The following is an 8,898-nucleotide window of genomic DNA, read 5'->3' as shown; positions in this document are numbered from 1 at the left end:
CCCAACTTTCAGGATCTTTGTTTCTATCTCTTGCCCCCCACCCTCTCTCTCTCTCCCCCCTCCCTCCCTCCTTCCCTCCTTCTTTCCTCCCTCCATCCCTTCTCTCTCCCTCTCTCGGTTTCTCCCTTCCAGTGTGCAAGTGTGGGTCTGTCTGTCTGTCTGTCTGTCTGTCTGTCTGTCTGTGTCCGGTCCCCTCTCTAGGTTTCTGTTCCTTTCTCTCTGCCTTCTGAGGTAAGTCGTGACACTGTCCCAATCTCACAGATGAGGACATTTGGGCACAGAGAAAGCAGTCACTGTACTTAGAATCAGTCAATGCGAGCGGCACCTGTCTTGAGCCCCAGCTGCTGTGTGTAGGGGTGGCTGCCAGCTCCATCCTGTGTCTTGCAGGCTGTTGAGCTTGTCACCAGCCTCCACCCTTAAATGCTTGAACATTCCTGTGGAATCCCAGCTCTGCCCTCTGCCCTCTGCCCTCTGCCCTTTGCCTTTCCCACTTGGTCTCTGGGGCTGGTCGATGCCCTTTGACCCCTGCCCCAAGGTAGCAGGCAGATGAGGCACTGCAGCAACAGTTCAGTGGGAACTTCTGGGTTTGCTTTTCAGTTCATACTTTTTGGTACTGCATTTACTCACAGTTAAAGATGCTGGCTTGGGGGCTGGAGAGATGGCTCAGTGGTTAAGAGCATTGACTGCTCTTCCAGACGTCCTGAGTTCAATTCCCAGCAACCACATGGTGGCTCAGAGCCATCTGTAATGAGATCTGGTGCCCTTTTCTGGCCTGCAGGTGTACATGCAGGCAGAACACTGTATATATAATAAATAAATGTTAAAAAAAAAAAAAAGTGATGGCTCAGTGGGTCAAGCCTAAGGCCGGAAGAGTGCCTCAAGTTCAAGGCCCGCCTGGGCTGTAGAACCAGAACCTGGCTCAAGAAACTTGAACTGAACAAGGCTGGGGACGTGGTGTGGGACCTGAGGAAAAAAAAAAACATTTCCATAACTGTGGGATTATACGACACCTGGACGGAAGAGTAGGGGACCCAGGGCTCCAGGCTGCCCGTGGGGTGGACAAGTGCAAGAACACATTCCATGGAGAGTATATATCACAGGCTCAGGAGGTCAGCAAGGCAAAGGGGTGGGCGCACATCGGGGCGGGGGGGGGGGGGGGGTCACAGTTCCTCGTAGGCTGAAAACACGGCTTGTAGGATACAAGCCCCTTATTCTTGTAAGGCGTGGAGACTGAATAACAATATGGCTCCTGTTTTGGTTTCACAGTGGCTCGGTTGGTAGAGTGATTGATTGCCTCCAATGTGTGAGGCACTGGCTTCGGTCCTCAACGTTAAATAAGCCATTTGTAGTACAGGTAGACTCTGGAGATCCATCCCTGGCCAAACAGTGAGGTTAAGGCCAGCCTGGGCCACATGAGACCCTGGGGGGTGGCCCACGCTGTGAATTCCAGGATTTGAGAAGGGCACAGGCAAACAACAATCATCGTAGCAATAATAATAGCACAACAGTAAATCCCAACAACAGGAATGACGTCAAACACCCACAACTGTCGCTTATCATACAGTGAACAGAGTGACTCAAAAAAAGTCACTGTGAATTCCAAGTGTTAGCAAGGATGCAGAGCAATGGGAGCTCCCACAGTCCTTCAAGATTTGAAAAGTAGCTGGGCAATGGCGGTGCACGCCTTTAATCCCAGCTCTTGCCTTTAATCCCAGCTCTCAGGAGACAGAGGGCAGACGGATCTCTGAGTTCAAAGCCAGACAGGACAGCCAGGGTTACTACTCTGAGAATCTGTGTCTATAAAAAAAAAAAAAAAAAAAGACAAAGCAAAACAAAGGCTAGGAATTGTGATGGTTTACATGGTCCTGGGGATTGAGTCCTGGGCCTTTCTTCATCCTTTAAGTTCAGACGAGGGAGGTCTTGCTGAATTTCCCAGGCTAGTCTCAAACTGGAGATCCCACTGCCTCAGCCTCACAGGCACTGGCATGACAGGCCTGCACCACCGTGACCAGGCTGGAGTTCTGAATTTCTCATCTGTAACCAGGAGAGCAATGCCTCTGCTCCAAGGATGACTTCAGAAGCAAAGCTCCACACAATTTTGCACCCAATGCCCCCCCGACCCCCGCAGTGAAAACTGAGGCCACGCTGAGAGTCCTGTGTGCGTTGTGGAGTGGGGGGTGTGGCTTAGTGCAGAGGACTTGCAGAGAGGGAGGGGAGGGAGGGGAGGGAGGGGGGAGGGAGGGAGGGAGAAGATGACTGCTGGACAGCGATGAGGCTGCAGCAGTCAGAATAAGGTGAGTTACGCTGCAGTAACAAGCGAGTCCTAACTTCAGAGTCACCTAGCAGTGTAGATAGGCCTCCTCTTGCACAGTGGGCTGAGCCTGTGGTGTCACCTGCTGAGCCCAGGAATATTGCCTCTAGTTATGGAGCAAAAAGGGACCCCCCCCCCTTCTTCCTCATCCACCCCTGCTGGGCGGCACCCTGCACATCATCTCTCCATCATTTAGCCGTTCACAGGGGTGAGGATTTTATAGGTGATTATTCCCACGGTGCTGCCAAGGACACCCTAGAATAGGGCTGCCGAGCTACGTCTGCAGACATAGGTGCGCCTTTTACATTTACTATAATTGTTTTGTGCGTGTCCCTGACGTGTGGGTGTGTCACGGGCGGGGGCATGCCAAGGAAGGCCTGTAGAGGTCAGGGGGGACACCTTTGTGGAATTTGTTTCCTCTTTTCAGTTTTACATAGCTTCCGGGGATTAAATAAGCTCAGGTCTCCAGGTTTTCATGACCAACACTTTACCCACTCAGCCGTCTTCCTGCCCTTGTTGTAAGACAAGGTCTGACACTCACCAGGAACTGGCTGAGTAGGTTAGGCTATCTGGCCAGTGAGCCCAGGGGTCGCCCTGTCTCTGCCTCCTGAGTGTTGGGATTACCACCACACCCAGGTGCTTTGCATACGGGTGTTGGGTCCTCAGGCTGGGGAGCCCTGCACTTTACAGCGCAATCACAGCGGCTCCTGTTGCCATCTTCACACAGCTACCAACAGTATTGACTGAGTGAGTGTGGCTGGGTGTCAATAAACCTTTATTGACACACATATATGAGCCACCAGATCTGACCCTCAGCCTGAAGCTTTGCTTTGCAGCCCTGCAGCACCTCGGTGATGACAGATATCCACTGTAGACCTGTGACCCAACTCTCCCTAGAGGCAGGGACAGGGGCTAAGAAGGGGTCAGGGCACAGCTATGGTGGGTGAGGGGCCCGTCCTTTAAATAAGCTGACACATTGGAGGTGGGCTGATTTCCAAGCGGTGCTCAGCAGACTCTTCCTTGGTACCCAGAACTGGAGTTACATGTGGTTATACGCCATTGGGTGGGTGCTGGGAACGCACCTGGGTCCTCTGCAAGAGCAGCCAGCCTTCCTAACCATCCCCATATCCAGCTTTTAAAGTATGGGGCCTGGTGCCAACGCTTTCCTGAGCTCCTTTCTGGGTTCCCTGGCACCACCCACTCTTTGAGACAGGGTTTGGATATGTAGACCTGGCCTGTCTGGAACGCAATGGTTCTTATCTCTTTTGTCTCTGGCTCAAGAGGGCTGAGGTCCCAGAGGTGTGCCCATCCTGCACCTCCACCTTCCTGTGGTGCCTCTGGTACTGCAACATTAAACCCAAGAAAGGTTTCCCCCTGCAGTGCTTTTTTTTTTGGGGGGGGGGCCTACTTGGCAAGTTTTAATTGGAGTGTGCTGAACTAGTGAGGAGACAGCAGCCACAGTGGCACAGTGACACTGACAGGGACAGCAGAGGCGAGGGGGCATCTGAAGACCTCCAGACAGCAGCCCGGGGCAGAGGTAGGGAGCAGAGAGGGTGCACAATGGTGGGATGATAAACCTTGGTGGAGGCCGACAGAAGTCTGTAAGAGCTGGGGAGATGGTGTGCAAGTGTGAGGATCTGAGTTCAAATCCCTGCACCTACCCACCCCACGCAGGCTTGGCTGGGCACGTGGCTACAGATAATCACAGCAGTGGGGATGGCCAGGAGTGGGCTCTGGCAGCTCACTGCACAGCCAGCCTGGATATAATAATGACTTTCTGCTTTAGTGAGAGGCTTCGTCCCAAGGGAGTAAATTAATAAGGCATAGAGAAAGACTGTGATTGTCTAGGGACACATCTGAGTATGTGCACCTGCACATGTGCACACTGGAATGTACACTCACACACACACACACACACACACACACACCACACACACATACACACACACCACACACACACACCCTAAACACACACCACACACTACACACACACACACCACACTCACACACCACACACACATCACACACCACACGCACACCACACACACACAATACACACACACACAACACACAACACACACACATACACACCACACACACAGTTTGCAAAGGGCTGAAGATGAGGGCTGGAGTTCCCTGCTATTAAAAGAGTTCTAAGGCTCATCTCTCTTTCATTTTCTTTCTTCTTTCCATTTTTTGGGTTGTTTGTGTGTAGCTCAGGCTAGCCTCTAATTTCTTTCTTTCTTTCTTTCTTTCTTTCTTTCTTTCTTTCAGTTTTTTGAGAGGGTTTCTCTGTGTAGCCTTGGCTGTCCCAGATTCACTTTGTAGACCAGGCTGGCCTCGAACTCATAGGGATCCGCCTGCCTCTGCCTCCCGAGTGCTGGGATTAAGGGCATGCACCACCACGCCCTGCTTCGCTTCTAATTTCTGTGTAGCTGTGAGGAGGACCTTGAAACTCCTGATTCTTCTGCCTCCCCCTCCCCTCCCCTCCCCCACTCCTCCCCTCTTCCCCCCCCCCAAATGCCAGTGCCGGATGACAGGCCTGGGCTACCAAACCTGGTCTATGCAGTACAGGGGATGGAACCTCCAGGGCTTTGTGCATGCTGGGAAAACGTTCTACCCACTGGGCCACATCTCCTGCCCCTCTGAAATTTCCACATGGGTAGACGAATGAACCCTGGCCAGTTTTGTGAAATGAAAGAAGCCAGACTCAAGCCTGTAACTCCACTGTCTGTAGACATTGCCCGGCGTGCACTGAGGGACACGATAGTTGAAAATCACTGGCTGTGTGTGGTAGCTTACACCTGTAGTTACAGCGCTTCGGAGTTCAGGGCGGGAGGATTGTGAGTTTGACGTCGGCCTGGTATATGAAGTTCTAGGCCACCCAGAGCTACATGGTGAGACCCTATCTAGAAGGGGGGCGGGAAGCTTTTAAAATAAAAGATTTTAAGGCTTTGTACAAATTTAAGCCCAGACATTAGGGTAAGAAAAAAGGTCCTTATGAAAAGGATAGTAGGGGCTAGAGAGACGGCTCAGCGGTCAGAACACTTGGTGCTCTCCCAGAGGACCCAGGTTCAATTCCTAGCACCCGCATGGCTGCCCACAACCCTCTGCAACTCCAGCGGCTGCAGCGGAGATGGCCCGGCCAGCAGTAACATACCTGCCACGGAGCATGGGGACCTGAGTTCCGTCCAGCACCTCTGGTTTGTGTTCATAATCCCAGCACTGCGGAGGAGGAGACGGGGAATTCCTGAGCCTCACTTGGCCAGCCAATCCAGCACTAGCTAGGCTGAGGCAGGAGGATAACGTCAAGTTCAAAGCCGGCCTGGGATCCATACTGAGCAGTAAGGTCCACTGATGTGAGACTGAACAAAATCCATCCCAGCTTCCTTCCTTCCTTCCTTCCTTCCTTCCTTCCTTCCTTCCTTTCTTTCTTTTTTCGTTTTTTGAGACAGGGTTTCTCTGTGTAGCCTTGGCTGTCCTGGACTCACTTTGTAGACCAGGCTGGCCTCGAACTCACAGCGATCCGCCTGCCTCTGCCTCCCGAGTGCTGGGACTAAAAGCGTGCACCACCACACCTGACTGTCCCAGCATTCTTGCTAGCCACAGAAATGTGTTGCTGACCAGTGAGATAACACGGAGACAAAGGAGTGTGCCATCAAAGGGGACCGGGGCTCGGTCCCCCAGACTCACACGGTGGAAGGACAGACCAGACCCCCTCAAGTTGTGCTCCTCATGTGAGATGTGACATGCGTGTCCCCTCTCAGTAGAGAAATAAGTGTAAAACATTTTAGCTCTCTGTACAACTTTAGCGGCTGCTGCACCATTGGCAGGTGCCTCAGGAGGCTGCTGACGCCAGCAGGCCCCGCCCCTTGCCAACCCACTACCCGGCTGCTTCTCCGCAGCTACGGTTTCCCTCATACACGGCTCATCTGATGCAAATAATTGTTCGCTGTTTTTTCTCAACGCACATTTAACAAGCACTTTGGGCTGTGGGAATATGTGGTGTGCAGGATATTGCTTGGTAACCGGGGGGGGGGGGGGGTTAATGACCAACGTTCGTGGAGTAATGACAGTTGAGTTGAGTTGAGAAATTGCGGACGTAGGAGGTGATGGTTTAATGGGCTTGAAGGCACCAGATTATGGAAAAAGGTAGCAGGGCCTAGAGCTTTCAAGATTCCATTGCTTTTTAAAAAAGATTTATTAAAAAAATAAATAAAATAAAAAATGATTTATCTATTTTTATTTTATGTGTGTGGGTGTTTTGTTCGCATGCAAGTCTGTGGACCAAGTGCATGCAGTACTCACAACGGCCAGAAGAGGGCATCAGATCTCCTGGGACTGCAGTTACAGCCGGTTGTGAGTCGCCGCGTGGGTGAGGGGAACTGACCTCAGGTCCTCTGCCAGAGCAGCCAGTGTTTTTGACCCTTTGACCACCTCTCCACCCCTCAAACCTCCATTTATTTTTAGACTAGGTCTCATGTAGTCCAGGCTGGCTTCAGAATCTCTGTGTAGCCCAGGATAACCTTAAAACCCCTGATCTTCTGTTCCACTTCCTGAGTTCTGGGGTGACAGGTGTGCCCCACCAGGCTCTGTCCATACGGTACCGGGGATGAATGCCAGGGCCTCCTGCACGTGGCGCCTGGATCTCAGAGTTCACCGCTTTAGTATGTGCCCTGTATGTCCTGCAGCAAGCCTCAAGCCTCAACCGAGTGCTAGGTGACTGGCGTGAGCAGTATGCTCAGCTTACACAGTTTTTAAAAAGAGACAATTTTTTGGGGGGGAGGGGTGTCAGGCAGTGGTGGTGCACGCCTTTACTCTCAGCATTCCGGAGGCAGAGGCAGGAGGATCCCCGAGTTCAAGGCCAGCAAGTTTCAGAGCAGCCAGAGCTACACTAAGAAGCCCAGTCTTGAACAGCCTGATGATAGATAGAATAAAAATTAATTTTTGCAGAGTGAGTCCAGGACAGCCAAGGCTACACAGAGCACCCCTGTCTCGAAAAAAAAAAATTAAAATTTTATATTATTATTGTTATTATTAGGTTTTTTTTTTTTTTGAGACAGGGTTTCTCTGTGTAGCCTTGGCTGTCCTGGACTCGCTTTGTAGACCAGGCTGGCCTCGAACTCACAGCGATCCACCTGCCTTTGCCTCCTGACTGCTGGGATTAAAGGCGTGCGCCATCATGCCCAGCCTTTTTTTGATTTTTAAAATTATGTTTACTTATTTATTCTGTGGCTGGTGTGACAGCTCAGTGAGTAAAAACAGTCAAGCACAGCAATCTGCATCCTGTCCTCAGATCCCACATGGTGGAAGGAGAAAACCAGCTCATCCTCTGATACCCACATGTTTTCTCGTATGTGTGCCTTCCCCAAACCCCCTTCAACATGAATAGAAATAAGTGTGATAGAATGCTTAAAAACAAATTAAATAAAACAAAAAATTAAAATATATTTATTTATTAATTGTAAAAAATGGGGGAGGGGCAACTTTCGAGATTGTTAGGCTCTTGGCTTGGCAGCAGGCAGCGCTACCCACTGGGCCATCTCACCAGCCCTAACCCAACATGTGCTGAACACCCAGCTACCTGACACTGTCTCCCCCACAGTGTCATCTCCAGCTTTCAGAGACATGCCTGGCACACTCAGGCGACGAACACAGCCATGACAAAAGTGAGCATTCTGGGGACTGGGAAGCCATCTCAGTGTTTGCCACCTGGCTCCGAACCCCAGAACTCCCAAAAAGAGGGACACAGCAGTGTGTGCCTGTAATTCCAATGCTGCTGACAGGAGGAGAGCTAGGGCTCGCTGCCAGCCAGTCGAGCTGAATTAATGCCCCTGCCTCAAAAACCAGAATGGAGGGCTGGAGAGATGGCTCAGAGGTTAAGAACACTGGCTGCTCTACCAAAGGTCCTGAGTTCAATTCCCAGCAGCCACATGGTGGCTCACAACCATCTGTAATAAGATCTAGCGCCCTCTGTACATGCAGACAGAACACTGTATACATAATAAATAAATAAATCTTAAAAAAAAAAAAAAAAAAAACAACCAGAATGGAGAACTGCAGAGGGAGACCTCTGCCCCTCACCATGAACATGCACACACAAGTACACACTCTCCCCTAATGAACACATATGGACATACAAACATAAAACCTTTTTTTTTTTTCACGGCAAGGTCTCTCTGTGTAGCCTTGGCTGTCCCGGACTCCCTTTGTAGACCAGGCTGGCCTTGAACTCAGAGATCTGCCTGCCTCTGCCTCCCAAGTGCTGGGATTAAAGGTGTGCGCCACCACACCTGGCTTAAACGTAAAACCTTTTATATTTGGATGTTGTGGCAGGGTCTCATTATGTAGCCCAGGCTGGTCTCAAACTTAACACCGATCCTCCTGCCTCAGACACCTAAGTGCTGGTGTGAGAGGCCTGCGCCACCACCACCCAGCTTATACGTGTTTTGTTTTGTTTTGTTTTGTTTTAATGGTAGCATAGTCATTAGAAAGATATCGGTCCAAATGCCAGATACGATGCTTTCTTGTTCCTTTCTCTGCTGCCATTATCTCTCCTGCCACATGGAACTGAGTACCTACTTTGT

This window comes from Acomys russatus, chromosome 7 (genome assembly GCF_903995435.1).
Source record: "Acomys russatus chromosome 7, mAcoRus1.1, whole genome shotgun sequence".
Lineage (NCBI taxonomy): Eukaryota > Metazoa > Chordata > Mammalia > Rodentia > Muridae > Acomys > Acomys russatus.
The sequence above is the reverse complement of the archived record's forward strand: the minus strand, read 5'-3'. Positions refer to the sequence as shown.